The 12,340-nt window shown below is 48.4% G+C and overlaps 1 protein-coding gene and 2 long non-coding RNA genes across 8 annotated transcripts in view; 2 read left to right on the forward strand and 1 right to left on the reverse strand.

Annotated features, from left to right (window-relative positions):
- RNF216 (ring finger protein 216) overlaps positions 1 to 12,340 on the forward strand; it is a 123,719-nt gene that overhangs the window by 79,894 nt on the left and 31,485 nt on the right. The window lies entirely within an intron of this gene.
- On the forward strand, positions 9,184 to 10,832 carry LOC107183353. Its single transcript, XR_001514141.1, has 2 exons — positions 9,184 to 9,619; positions 9,841 to 10,832. It is a non-coding gene; the product is annotated as an uncharacterized LOC107183353 (long non-coding RNA).
- Positions 11,823 to 12,340, reverse strand: part of LOC107183354 — an 18,935-nt gene continuing 18,417 nt past the window's right edge. Inside the window, exon 3 of the long non-coding RNA XR_001514142.1 lies at positions 11,823 to 11,971. This is a non-coding gene — a long non-coding RNA (uncharacterized LOC107183354). The remainder of the gene's footprint in view (positions 11,972 to 12,340) is intronic.

Consider the following 12,340-nt stretch of genomic DNA (forward strand, 5'->3'; position numbering starts at 1 on the left):
GTGAGAAGTAGCCAGTACAAAATAAACTCATTTCCCACTCTATAAGCTCTGTCAGAGTGCCCTCAAAGTGGGTGGGAAGTCCATGCATGTGTGTATTTTCTGTAGTGGTGTTTTACTTAAATTTGGCCACCAGTTAGATTTTTTAAGAAGGTAATTTAATTTGGTTCAGTTTGTTTTGGCTTGCTTTTGTCTTTAAGAAATAATAACCCCCACCCACTGGGAATGTGGGCCTTGGATGAGATTATTTCCGGCATTGACCGGCCCCATTTTGGAGCACCCCAGCTGGTGGACACACCTGGTCAGAGGCCCAAGGTCAGCCTTGAAATAACAGCCTGGGACAATGGCTGGAGGGGGAAGCGCTTTGAACCTGAGGCCCAAGGAGGGCCAGTGGTTTTCTGAATGTCACAGTTCTCATACTACAGCAGTCGGCAAACTCATTCATCAACAGAGCCAAATATCAACAGTACAACGATTGAAATTTCTTTTGAGAGCCAGATTTTTTAAACTTAAACTATATAGGTAGTATATAGGTATTAGGTTACTCCTAAACTGGCCTTTGCTAAAAACGTCCTCAATCTGATTGGGCGCGGGGGAGGAACATTGTTTTGAGGTACGTTTGCTGAGGTCGACCCCTTCCAGCTCTCCCATCCACGCTCGTCTGTCTGGAACAAGTAAACAAGACGAGTGTGGATGGGAGAGTTGGAAGGGGTTGACCTCAGCCAACGTACCTCCTTCAGATTGAGGACGTTTTTAGCAAAGGCCAGCTTAGGAGTACCCTGATTAAGTTAATAACAATGTACCTACCTATATAGTTTAAGTTTAAAAAATTTGGCTCTCAAAAGAAATTTCAATCGTTGTACTGTTGATATTTGGCTCTGTTGACTAATGAGTTTGCCAACCACTGCCTTAGACCATCCTTCCCCATTCTCTTCTCCTCATGTCCTGTTATCTCCACAAAGCCCTTTCCAGCCCACTGCTCTGTTGGTCCCCCCACACTAATTACCATATGTAAGCAGGCAGACCGAGGCCCTGTTTTATTCTTTGGGGCTCAGAAGAATCTTAGCAATTACTGGGTATTTACTACTTCTCCCACACAGAGGTAGGGCTGTGCCAGATACAGTACTGCTCAGAGGTGGGGTTTGGTGTTCGTGACAAATTGGTCAGTAACCTAGTCTGAGCAGGTCCAGATAGACTAGAGGGGATGCTCACATTGAGCACATGTGTGCCTGTCCCCCCGTGAGTGGGCGGAGAGGCCAGTAGACACCAGTCCATGTCTCTTGTTAAGACACAACAAACCTATAGATTGCAGCTTCTTAGGCTAAAGCCCAGGAAATACCAGTAATTGTGTAGATTTTCTGACCAAGGGATCCCCAAGGGTCAAGTGATAGAATCCAGAGAGAGCAACTCAAGCACCTCTGGCCAGGGGAGCACCTTAGCAGTGTCCAAGCAAAGACACGTGCTCCCCATCTGAAGCCCCCAGTAGCGCCCCCTGGCTCTCCTGGGCCTCGCCAGGCTTCTCCCCTGCCACACAGGCCTTCCAGTAGCTTGTCCCAGCCACACACTCCTTGAGTTTCTGCATTAGCCAGGCTCTCTCTCATCTCCGAGTTTGTACTTGTAGCACCTTCCATCCTCTCCTGGGCAACTCTTCCTCCCCCTTGGAACCTCCCCAGGCCCCTCCCCTGAACACCTAGAACACCTGAACTGACTTCTTCCTGTCCCCTGCTGACTCCTGAGCAGAAACACTGGCTCCCTCATTTAACTGACATCTGCTCAGGACCTGGCAGGTTGTTTGAGCTCCTGAGTTGGTCATGAGGAGGAGACCTCAGGGGCTCCTGCAGCCCACCTGGCCAGCCTGGTCAAGGCCCAGCTGAATCAATCTCCTGGCCTGTTGCCAGTCTGGGCTGGGGAGGATGCTGATAAGATGGTCTCTATCCCTGCTTCCCGGGCCTGCATGCAGGGCCTGGTCTTTCCACTTACGTGGCTCACATGTGTCATCAGACCTAGGCTGACATAAAGCAGGCAGAAAAGAAAACCTTTCTTTTTAAGTTCGACGAAGAGGAGTGGTCAGAGTGTATGTTCTGTCTACTCAGGAATCCATCGAAGGAAACTAGGCAGCCTATTGGGTAAGGGACATTAATTAACATTTATTTGCTCTTCTCTTGAGGGAAAACCAAATCACAGAGGGAACAGTCATGATTGTCCTACAGGAAAAGCCACCAAGGCAGGGCCTCCTCACAGGGTGGCAGGGCTGTGATGGAGGTGTGCACCAGCTGTAACAGTCCCAAAAAGCGGGTCTGGGTCCTCCCAGGACACTGTCTCAGCACCTGCCTCTCCCTGTGGCAGCCCCAGCGATGCCGATGCACAGAAAATGGACGCCAGGCCAAGACTCTGTTTGCCTGGCTCATGCAGGGCTGGTTCCTCACACTGGCCCAAACCAAGACCACATGAGACTGAGACAGCAGAACGCTGCTTTGTCACAGATAGAGCTGCCGCACGGAGACTTAGGCCGGCCTCCAGTGCGTGCTGTGCCCAGAGGCACATCTGAGAGGGAACCAAGGCAGCAAGAAGGGCCAGTCTTCTCATGGCCTGTGGTCAGCGCTGCGGGAGGGTGGCTGTGACAGAGCCAGAGGTAGTGAGCTGCAGTGCAGGTCCCTCGTCCTCAGCGTGTAGAGAGTGTGATTCCCCTTTTCGTAGCCTCTGTTGGAACTTGCAGTGGCCATTACGCCCTCCTGTTTGATGTGCATTGCCTCTTGGGCCACTTGTCTATCTCCCCAGAAACAGGTGGCATTTCTCCTGTTAACACTAAGGGAGACACACCTTCTCTCCCGGTTCTGCCCGGTGAGAGACCCTATTGTCTGCCTCCCCCAGCACCCATCCTGTTAGCTGGCACATGAGAATAGAGATGCGATCCTGCGTGGGGGGTGCAGCCTTTGGTTCTCCTGAGAGCTGGAGCCTCTCTTGCAGGGAGTGGTAACAGGCGAGCAGGGAGAGCTGGCTTTGCTGGCTGTTGCTGCCAGACCCAGCTCCCGGGAGGTCTGAGTCTCCTTGCAGTGAGCAGAGGTCTGGTTGGGCTCATTTCTACCCAAGTTCTAGCAATGTTTATTTTTGACAGTTGGAAATGCTCTGTTATTAGAGCCACCACTTCCTAATACATTGCTTTGCTCCTGCGTCCTCCTGCATGCTGCTGTCCTTCCCGATCCTCCTGCATTACTGCTCACTGAGAGCATGCCCGTTAGGGAAAACCAAGGTGGGCCATTTTTCAATTCCTCAGAGTGGCCCCTGGGAGTTCCTATTATGAGGAATAGCCTCTCTTATCCTTGAAAGAAACTTTAGGTTTTGGAATGAATGAATGAATGAATCCTAAGTTAATGGTTTTCAAAATGTTTTGACTGATGTCTATAGTAATATTTTATCATAAACCTAATACATATATAAATGTACATAAATATACATATGTATAACTGGAAAAGTAGTTTTACAAAGTAAATACCTGACATGTGAAATGCACTCTAGTATCTTTTCTGGTTTAAAATACAAATAAATAAAAACCGGTTTGGCTCAGTGGATAGAGTGTCGGCCTGCAGACTGAAGGGTCCCAGGTTCAATTCCGGTCAAGGGCATGTACCTGGGTTGCAGACACATCCCCAGTAGGAGATGTGCAGGAGGCAGCTGATGGATGTTTCTCTCTCATCGATGTTTCTAACTATCTCTCTTCCTTCTTCTCTGTAAAAAATCAATAAAATATATTTTTTTAAAATTGTATCTAATAAATAACTTCGCTTCCACAAACTCATATTGTTGTGTTGAGTGTCTGCTGTCACTCAACACAACTTTGGGTGGGGCTTAGCTATAGCCTCTACCCTCCTGCCCTTTCAAGCCTTTGAGTGAAGTGCAGAGGGGTGGGAGCTCTCCATGAAAAGGGGTGCCAGCATAGAGGGGTGCTTTGGACCAATGTCACGCAAATCCTTGTAGAGAGCATCTTCTTTAACCTTTGTTTACTGTGGGCACATGCCACAGTCTTCATCATCGCCGCCAGGACCCAGACACCCGCCTTCCATTCAGCTCTTACTGACCTTCTGCCTCACTCCTTCTCTTTCTTACTCAGCCTGGATTCTTTCCACCAGCACCCCAAGGCTCACTTCATCACCTTTCTTAAGCCTTCGCTTAAACGCCCTTCTCAGAGCGGCCTTCCCCTGCCCCACTCTACTGTTGTGAGGGACTTCCTCTCTGCACCCAGCACTAGCCTTCTTCCTTCGGTAGTTTTCTCCTTAAGACGTAACTGTCCACCTCCTGGCATTGCCTTGGGAGTTGCTGATAGCGTCCCAATGATTCTTTTATATAAATGGGCATTTGAGAGAAATAGTCATCAGTATTTGATTAACTGCTATATAGGAATTGGTATTTTTGTTTGTGTTATTTCGGTAAAGGTAAAATAGAACTTGTAGCCCTAGCTGGTTTGGCTCAGTGGATAGAGTGTTGGCGTGAAGGATCACAGTTCAATTCCGGTCAAGGGCACTGTACGTACCTCAATTGCAAGGCTCGATCCAGTCCAGGTTGGGGAGTATGCGGGAGGCAACCAACAATGTGTCTCTTTCACATTGATGTTTCTCTGTCTCTTCCCCTCCCTTCCACTCTCTCTGAAAATCAATGGAGAAAATATCCTCCGGTGAGGATTAGCAAAACAAAAGAGCTTGTATGTATACCTGAAAGCATTGACCATTGACCTCTTACTTTATTTTAAAAGTCCTGCTCCCTGTGGTAGTAAAAGGCAGGCAGTTATGGCTGGCTTTCTTTCCCAGTCAGTACCTCTCCAGCCTTGCCCTCTCCCAAGCAGTGTAAACCTGGTCTCGGTGCCTTTATAATTTTCTGACTCTAGGGGGCAGCATTAGCACAGAAACCAAAGTTGAGGCCGCCTGTTTCAATTTATTATCACCCCTACTTCTTTCTGGTGGCTCCAAAGGAAAGGAGTGCTTGGCTCCTTACTAGTCTGCGGAGTAAGACTTGGGGATTTCTTTCTCCAGACTCTGCTCTGTACATAGAATGGTAAGGTCACAGCCAGAACACACCTGATTTACAATCCCCCTAACTTAGTGCATGACCACTAACAGCGATAGTGTGAAATCTTCCCCCAAAAGTCTTTTTCTCAGTAATGCTGCCCAGAGCTGTCACCTAGCCTTGCAAAGATTTGAGTTTCTGCATTTAGAAATCTAGGTTCTCCTGTCTCCAAGAGATGATTTACTTTGGGAAAAGACAGAAATCCCCTGTAAAGAGAGCTCCGCTTCTTGGAGAGGTGTGATGCAATCAGATAATTGTGAGATGGTGCTAAAAGAATTAATGTTTGAATTTCATTTGCCGTGTAAGGAAAGTGGCCCTGGGCAGGCTGGGACCTCTCGTTCTAGTCAGTGGGGATGGAAAGAACCTGCGGTCAGACTTTGGGTGGCAGCTGACCTCCAGAGCCCATGGGGAGCTTTGTTTGCCACCTCACCCCTACGCCAGAGGCTCCTTTCATGGAAACAGATCAGTGTCCACACATGGAAGCTATAAGAGAAAGTCAATAAGGAACGTGTTAATTCAGATATATCCAGCCCTGGCTGGTGTGTCTTAGTTGGTTGAGTGTCATCCCATGCACCAAGAGGTTGCCAGTTTGATCCCTGGTCAAGGGCGTGTGCCTGGGTTGCAGGCTTGCTCCCCAGATGGCAGCCAATGGTGTTGCGCTCTTACATCAATGTTTCTATCTCCCTTCCCATCCTCTCTCTCTAAAAATCAATAAACTATTATTTAAAATAAAAAAAAAGAGCCCAGCTGGTGGTGTTCAGTGGTTGAGCATCAACCCATGAACTAGGAGGTCATGGTTCAATTCCCGTCAAGAGCACACCCCAGGGTGCAGGAGGCAGCCAGTCAATGATTCTCTCTCACCTTTGATATTTCTATCTTTGTCCATCACCCTTCCTCTCTGAAATCAATAAAAAATACGTTTTTTAAAAAAGAAATGTATTCAGTACTTTCTCAAGCACCATCTGCAAGCATTTGGCTGCTAACTGATCTTTCCAGTTTTGTGCATTAGATTGGGGAAGGGAGTTAGGGAGCAAAGGAAGGAACCATGATGAAAAATACATATATAACCTGTATCCTCACAACATAAACCCTAATGAATTAACCTGAAAGTGTCTCTATAACTCGGTTTTCTCATGAAATGATCATTATAATCCTGGCGGGTGTTGTAAGTGGTTAGAGGTCTGCCCAGGCACCAAAGGGTCTTGGTTTCAATTCCTGGTCAGTGGCACGTACCTTGGTTGCAGGAGTCGGAGGAACCAATCGATATATCTCTCGCATCAATTCTCTCTCCCCCCCCCTTCTCCCTCTCTCCCCTTCCATCTTCCCCTCCTTCACTTCCACTCTCTCTAAAAATCAATGGAAAAAATATCCTCGATTAACAACAATGACAAATCGTCATTATACTTTACACAATTATAAATTTGGAGACCTGATAGGAAATGATGTTCTTTTTCCCCGTCTGCATGTGAAGGCCCTGGAGTAGTGGTGGGGCCTCTGCATGGAGCAGGGAGTGTGCTTTGTCTTGCCACTGCCTTCTCGCTGTCATGCTGTCATTTTTTTGTATATTTAGCTCCTTGTGTGGGTCAGACCTGGTGTGAAGCCCTAGAAATTCAAAAGTAACTAAGGCATAGTGTGGTGGATCGTAAATAAGCTCCTTGTAATCAAGAATTTGCGGCTTACTCGCTAGTGCATCTCCATATTGCACAAAATAGATGCTCAAAGAGAACTTTTTCTTTTTGCATAGATGAATTGAGCCCTCCATTTCAAGCCTGTCTGCAGTGATCAGTAGGGCATAGTCTTTGCTACAAGGAGTGCTTGGCTCCTTGGAGATGTGATGTAATCAGGTAATTACAAGACACTATTAAAGGTGCTGTCATGGAGTGAGAGCCACTTGCTCCCAGAGTCCAGGAAAAGAATGCCAGCTTTTCCCAGCTCATGGGAGTTTCCTAGACCTCTGGTATTTGAAATGGGAACTGATGAGTGTATGTTGCCAGAGGAGAAAGGACATCTAGGCAGAGCATTGCATGGCTGAGGGTGTCGGGCGTGTGGCACTGGCAGGAGGCCAGCCGTACCGGCCCTGGACAAGCTGTGAGGCCCGCTGGGGATGCTGCCTCTCTGAGCTCTCATGCGACTCCTCATTCTGCACCCACTGCCCCACCAGATACCCTTCAGGTTTGAGCTGAAACACCAGCTCTGCACGAGGTGTCCTTCATCCCTGCCTGCATCCTGCCCACGCCACTCCCACGGAGCACATGTTCACCTGTCCAGTGGTCTCCTCACCCCCTCCCAGAACGTAGGCTCTAGGACGGCCGGGGCCTTGTCGTTCACCGATCTTTGGCTGAGAACAGAGCCTGGTCGCTGTGGACACTCCAGGATGGTGGTCAGGTCTGCGAGGTCCGAAAGGTTGGCGACCGCTGCTCTGGGAGGTGTTTGTTGGGGGGAGGGGTGGGGGAGCGGGGTTTGAAGGTGCCACTGTTCCTTCAGTGCAGAAATCATCTCCGTTACCAGTGTCACTCGGAACAGGACTTGGACCCAGAGTAGTGTGTGGGGGTGCTGATCTCCAGCACTGTCATTGACAGATCTTCACGAGTCACCATCCTGGCTACCTTAGAGAAGTGAGTGGCAAGTATTTAAAAGTAAAGGCCCAGGGGCTGGTTGAAGAGGACCAAGTAACTGATATATTTAGTTCAGTGGGGCACTCCTGTGGAGCCTGTCTGTAATGGGAACCTAAAAACACTTCCTTCTGTGCCGCCAGACATGCAGCTGCCTGAAGGCGGCAGGAACAGCCACTTCCTCATGAGTCCAGTCTACGGTTGCTCCGTGATTAGAAGGTTCCTATCTTCATTAAGAAATCTCAGTCCATCCTGTGTCTTAATGGGTCATTTCCAGCTTTCCAGGAAGCACGGGGAAGCCCATGTCCTACACAGCTGTGGCTGGGGTTTACACCTTCCAGACCCTGATGATCTTTCATCTGTGGTTTCCTTACACAGATGCCCATTATAGCCTCAGGGTTATCTCATACCCTCGTGCCCTCGCGTTTTCCAGTAAACAATGGCCTGTTCTTGCTAGCAAACACTGCTGGCACACATGAGGAGAAAGAGCAAGTAGATTTGGAATCATGCAAACTTGAGTCCATAGCTCTGTGACCTTAACAAGTTAATATGCCTCTGAGCCTTCCTTTTCTCACTTAAAAATAATAATAAAATAGGGCCCAGCTGGTGTGGTTCAGTAGTTGAGCATCGATCCATGAACCAATAGTCCCCAGTTCATTTTCCACTCAGGGCACATGCCCAGGTTGCAGGCTTGATCCCAAGTAGAAGGTGTGCAGGAGGCAGTTAATCAATGTGATGTTTCTCGATGTTTCTATCTCTCTATCCCTCTCCTTTCTCTCTCTCTAAAATCAATAAAAACATACTTTTTCTTAACATTCTATTTTTTAAAATGGGGCTAATGTTCTAGTACTTCTTTGGAGTTGCTTGTGAAGATTGAATGAGAGGTGTGTGTGTGTAAAGCACCCTGTACCAGGAGATGTTTGAGTTTGGAACCCAGACAGAGCCAGAACTGCGGGGTAGTGGGAAGGATGTGAGAGTTCAAGGTGCTTGTTAAAGGTGTGTCCTACTTTGTAGGCAACATTCAGCGAGAAATTATCTGAAGAGCCAAAATTGAAAAAGAATCTTCTAAAAATAATAATAAAGTCCCTTCTGAAACCATGTGAGAAAAGCAGCCCTCATTCCTGGTTCCCCAGTCCCAGTCGGTCTGGGGTCACTGTTGGCACAGCTTAGTTCAAGAAGCAGCTTGTGGAGGACTGTGGAGGAAGTCTGGCCAAGAATAGAATTCAGACTGTGGGGCTTGTTCCCCTAAAACAGTGATGGTAAACCTATGACGCGTGTCAGAGTGACACGCGAACTCATTTTTTTGGTTGATTTTTCTTTGTTAAATGGCATTTAAATATATAAAATATCAAAAATATAAATCTTTGTTTTACTATGGTTGCAAATATCAAAAAGTTCCTATATGTGACACGGCACCAGAGTTAAGTTAGGGTTTTTCAAAATGCTGACACGCCGAGCTCAAAAGGTTCGCCATCACTGCCCTAGAAGGTATCCACTTGGCCCTAGTTTTGTGAAGGGGTTCCTGCAAGATCCTGCAGCCTTGCTAGCCGTCCCTCCGCCATCAGCAGCCAGAATGAATCAGGTCATTTCACTTCACCCACTCAGCCTAGCTTTCCAAATTCCTCTCTCCAGCCTCAGTGCCTGCACACAGCACTGACCATGGTCCACTCTCACCACCACCCACCCTCCCCGCCGCTTGGACTCCATTCACACCAGCTTCCCCCGCACTCCGGGAACGAGACAGGCCCTCTTCCTCACCAGAGCTGGCACACATCCTCCACCCTCTGCTCAGGGCATCCTTCCCCCAGACCTGCGAGCCTGCCCACCTTCAGGGCTCAGCCTCGGTGTCACACCCTCAAACAGCTCTCCTGACCCCTGACTGACTGAACGCCGCTGTTCCACATTCACAGCACCCGATGCTTTTCCTCTGAAACGTTCCTGTCATGGTTGCGGTTAGTACATATTGTTGTTTAATCTGTTTGTTTGTTTGTTTGTTTCACTAGAACATAAACTCCAAGAAGGTGGAAAGTGAGTCTAATTTGCTTGTTGCCATATCCCCAACATCTCATGTAGCACCTGACAAATCGTAGAAATTCCTCAAACACCGAGAACAAATAAAGACAGGAGTCTAAAATCAAACTTACCTTCTCACCCGTCCTCCCACCCTCCTCAGATCTGCTTCTCCTCCTGCATCCCTGATGCAGGTCCACGTTTCCACCGGCCCAACTGGTGTCCCGAGTTAGACCCGGAAGTTACTCTGGACTTCTCCCTCGGTGCCTTCATAGACTCTTCAGCTGTGCTGAGCGCTCCCTGCCCCTGTCTCAGCCTCTGCCGGCCACCAGCGCACCCTCAGCCGAGGCCGGACAGCTTGCTGCCCTGTCGTGACGTCCCCTCTCGAGCACAGTCGATGCACAGCCTGTGGTTGTGGCTGCCACTGTATCAGAAAAGTTGTGTAGAGCAGAGCACCGCTCTCAGTTCTGCTGCGTCCCACTCCTGAGACAAGGCTGGAAGGCGGGCAGGTAAGGTGCCGGGTGCACGGGGCGCCAAGCACCTGGAGGCCTGGTGAGCAAGAAAGGCAGAGTCTGGGGACTTGAATCCTTAGTCTCATCTCTCGGGTTCTTTTGCCAGCAGCAGGAGGCCTTGCTGTGTGTAGACGAGGTGATGACCAGGACAGTGTCTGCTGGTCTTTGAGGAACCTGTTTGTATGAAGAAATGTCAGCTCCCTGGTAGGATCAGCTGAAACCAGACTTAACCCTCTGCCTTACCCATAAAATGTTATTTAAGCAGCAGAAAATGAATGAGGGGAGGCTGTGGAGTGTTTTCCTTATAAGGAAAGTTAGGCCCTTAATGAATAGTGAGAACACCTTGATGTATCTTGAGGACTAAAGGGCAACATAAAACTTAACCAGAAATTTCTCTGACGTCCTGAAGAACAGGGACTGGTAGCTGCTGCTTAACCAGGTAACCAGCCTGTGCACGGCCCTCCCCGTTTGGGCGGAAGGAGCTGCTTTCTTAGCTGTCTCTGGGTGAGGATGAATTCCGCTGTTCCCTCCTGACCTGCACATGCATGCGGGCCGTGAAAGCGTGTCTCCCATTAGATCTGGTGGCCACGGTATGCCTGGCCTCCGTGTCTTGAAGTTACGGATTAAAGGGCGCTCTGCCTTCCAGAGTGGTCCTTGGGACTTTCTCATTAACCTCACCTTGAGGAATGTGATTTCTTCATGTTAGAAACCTTCAAGAACATTTCTTCTGCCGAATATTGTTTAAGCGTTTGTTGAGTCTAGGAACAAAGTCTAGCTGTGCTTGAGAGGAAAGAGTTACAATTTAGTAAAGTATATACTGTGTTTAGAAGAGAGAGTACATTTTTTAAAGAGAAAGCTCCACATGTTAAATTTACCCGGCCTGCTGTGTGCTTCCCTTGTTTTAATTAGGAGTTTCAATGTCTAGCTAGCTAGACTCTTCAGCAGACATTTTAGTTTTATTCTCTGGGCCCTGGGGCCCTTCGGTGAGAAGTCCCATGGCTGAAGCCCACACGTGGGCCTACGCAAGCACCACTGTTGCTGTGGAATGAGTGGTAGCTTCGGTGACCCTCACACCGACGCAGCTTGGCCAGGTCACCTTGCTGTCGTGGACCTGGGCCTCACCTGGAAAATGGCTGCTTCTCTTCTGCAGACGAGCTCAGGAGTTAATAACTGGTCGCCGGGAATGCTACAAAGCACCATCTAAATGCGGGGCATTGTTTTCAAGCTGCTATTCCTGGCAGATGGCTAAGTTAGTATTGTTATGAAGGTTAGGATCCAGATACCAGTTCATCTATTCTCCAGCTGTTGTTTATCCTTTAGTTTCCCAGAAAAACCAGGCATAGGTCTTTAAAAAATGGAGTCCAGCCCTGTCCGGCATTGCTCAATGGTTAGTGTCAACACGTACACCGAAGCGTCTCAAATTCCATTCCTGGTCAAGGGCACGCACCTGGGTTGCAGGTTTGATGATCCCTGCTCCCAGTCAGTGTGCATGTAGGAGGCAACCAATCGTGTCTCTCTCACATCAGTGTTTCTCCCTCTCCTCTCTCCTCTCCCCTTCCCTCCCCACCCCTCCTTTCCCTCTAAAAATCAATGAGAAAAAAGTATATACTCACTCCTTGGATGAGGATTTTTTTTTAATGGGGTTTAGCTCTGGCTGGTGTGGCTCAGTTGGTTGAGCGTCACCCTGTGCACCGAGAGATCACTCACTGGTCAGGGCACCCCAAGTTGTGGGTACATCCTTGGTTGGGGTGCGTACGGAAGGCAATCCATCCATGTTTCTCTCTTTCTCCCCTTCCCCTTCCTTTCTCTAAAATCAATTTTTAAACCCATTTTTTTCTTTATTGTAGAAACTATTACAGATGTTCTGTTTGTTTGTTTCCCATTGACCCCCTCCACCCTGCACCTGCCACTCCCAGGCCTTCACCACTTTATTGTCTGTGTCCATATATGCATATAAATTCCCTGGTTAATCACTGACCACCCACCCACCCCCGCCTTCCCTCTGAAATTCATCAGTTCTCTGCTTCTATGTCTGTAGCTCTATTTTGTTCATCAGTTTATTCTGTTCATTAGATTCCACATATGAGTGAGATCATGTGACACTTATCTTTCTCTGGCTTATTTTGCTCAGCACAGTACTCTCCAGGTCTA

Source organism: Myotis davidii, unplaced genomic scaffold, assembly GCF_000327345.1.
Source record: "Myotis davidii unplaced genomic scaffold, ASM32734v1 scaffold399, whole genome shotgun sequence".
Classification (NCBI taxonomy): Eukaryota; Metazoa; Chordata; class Mammalia; order Chiroptera; family Vespertilionidae; genus Myotis; species Myotis davidii.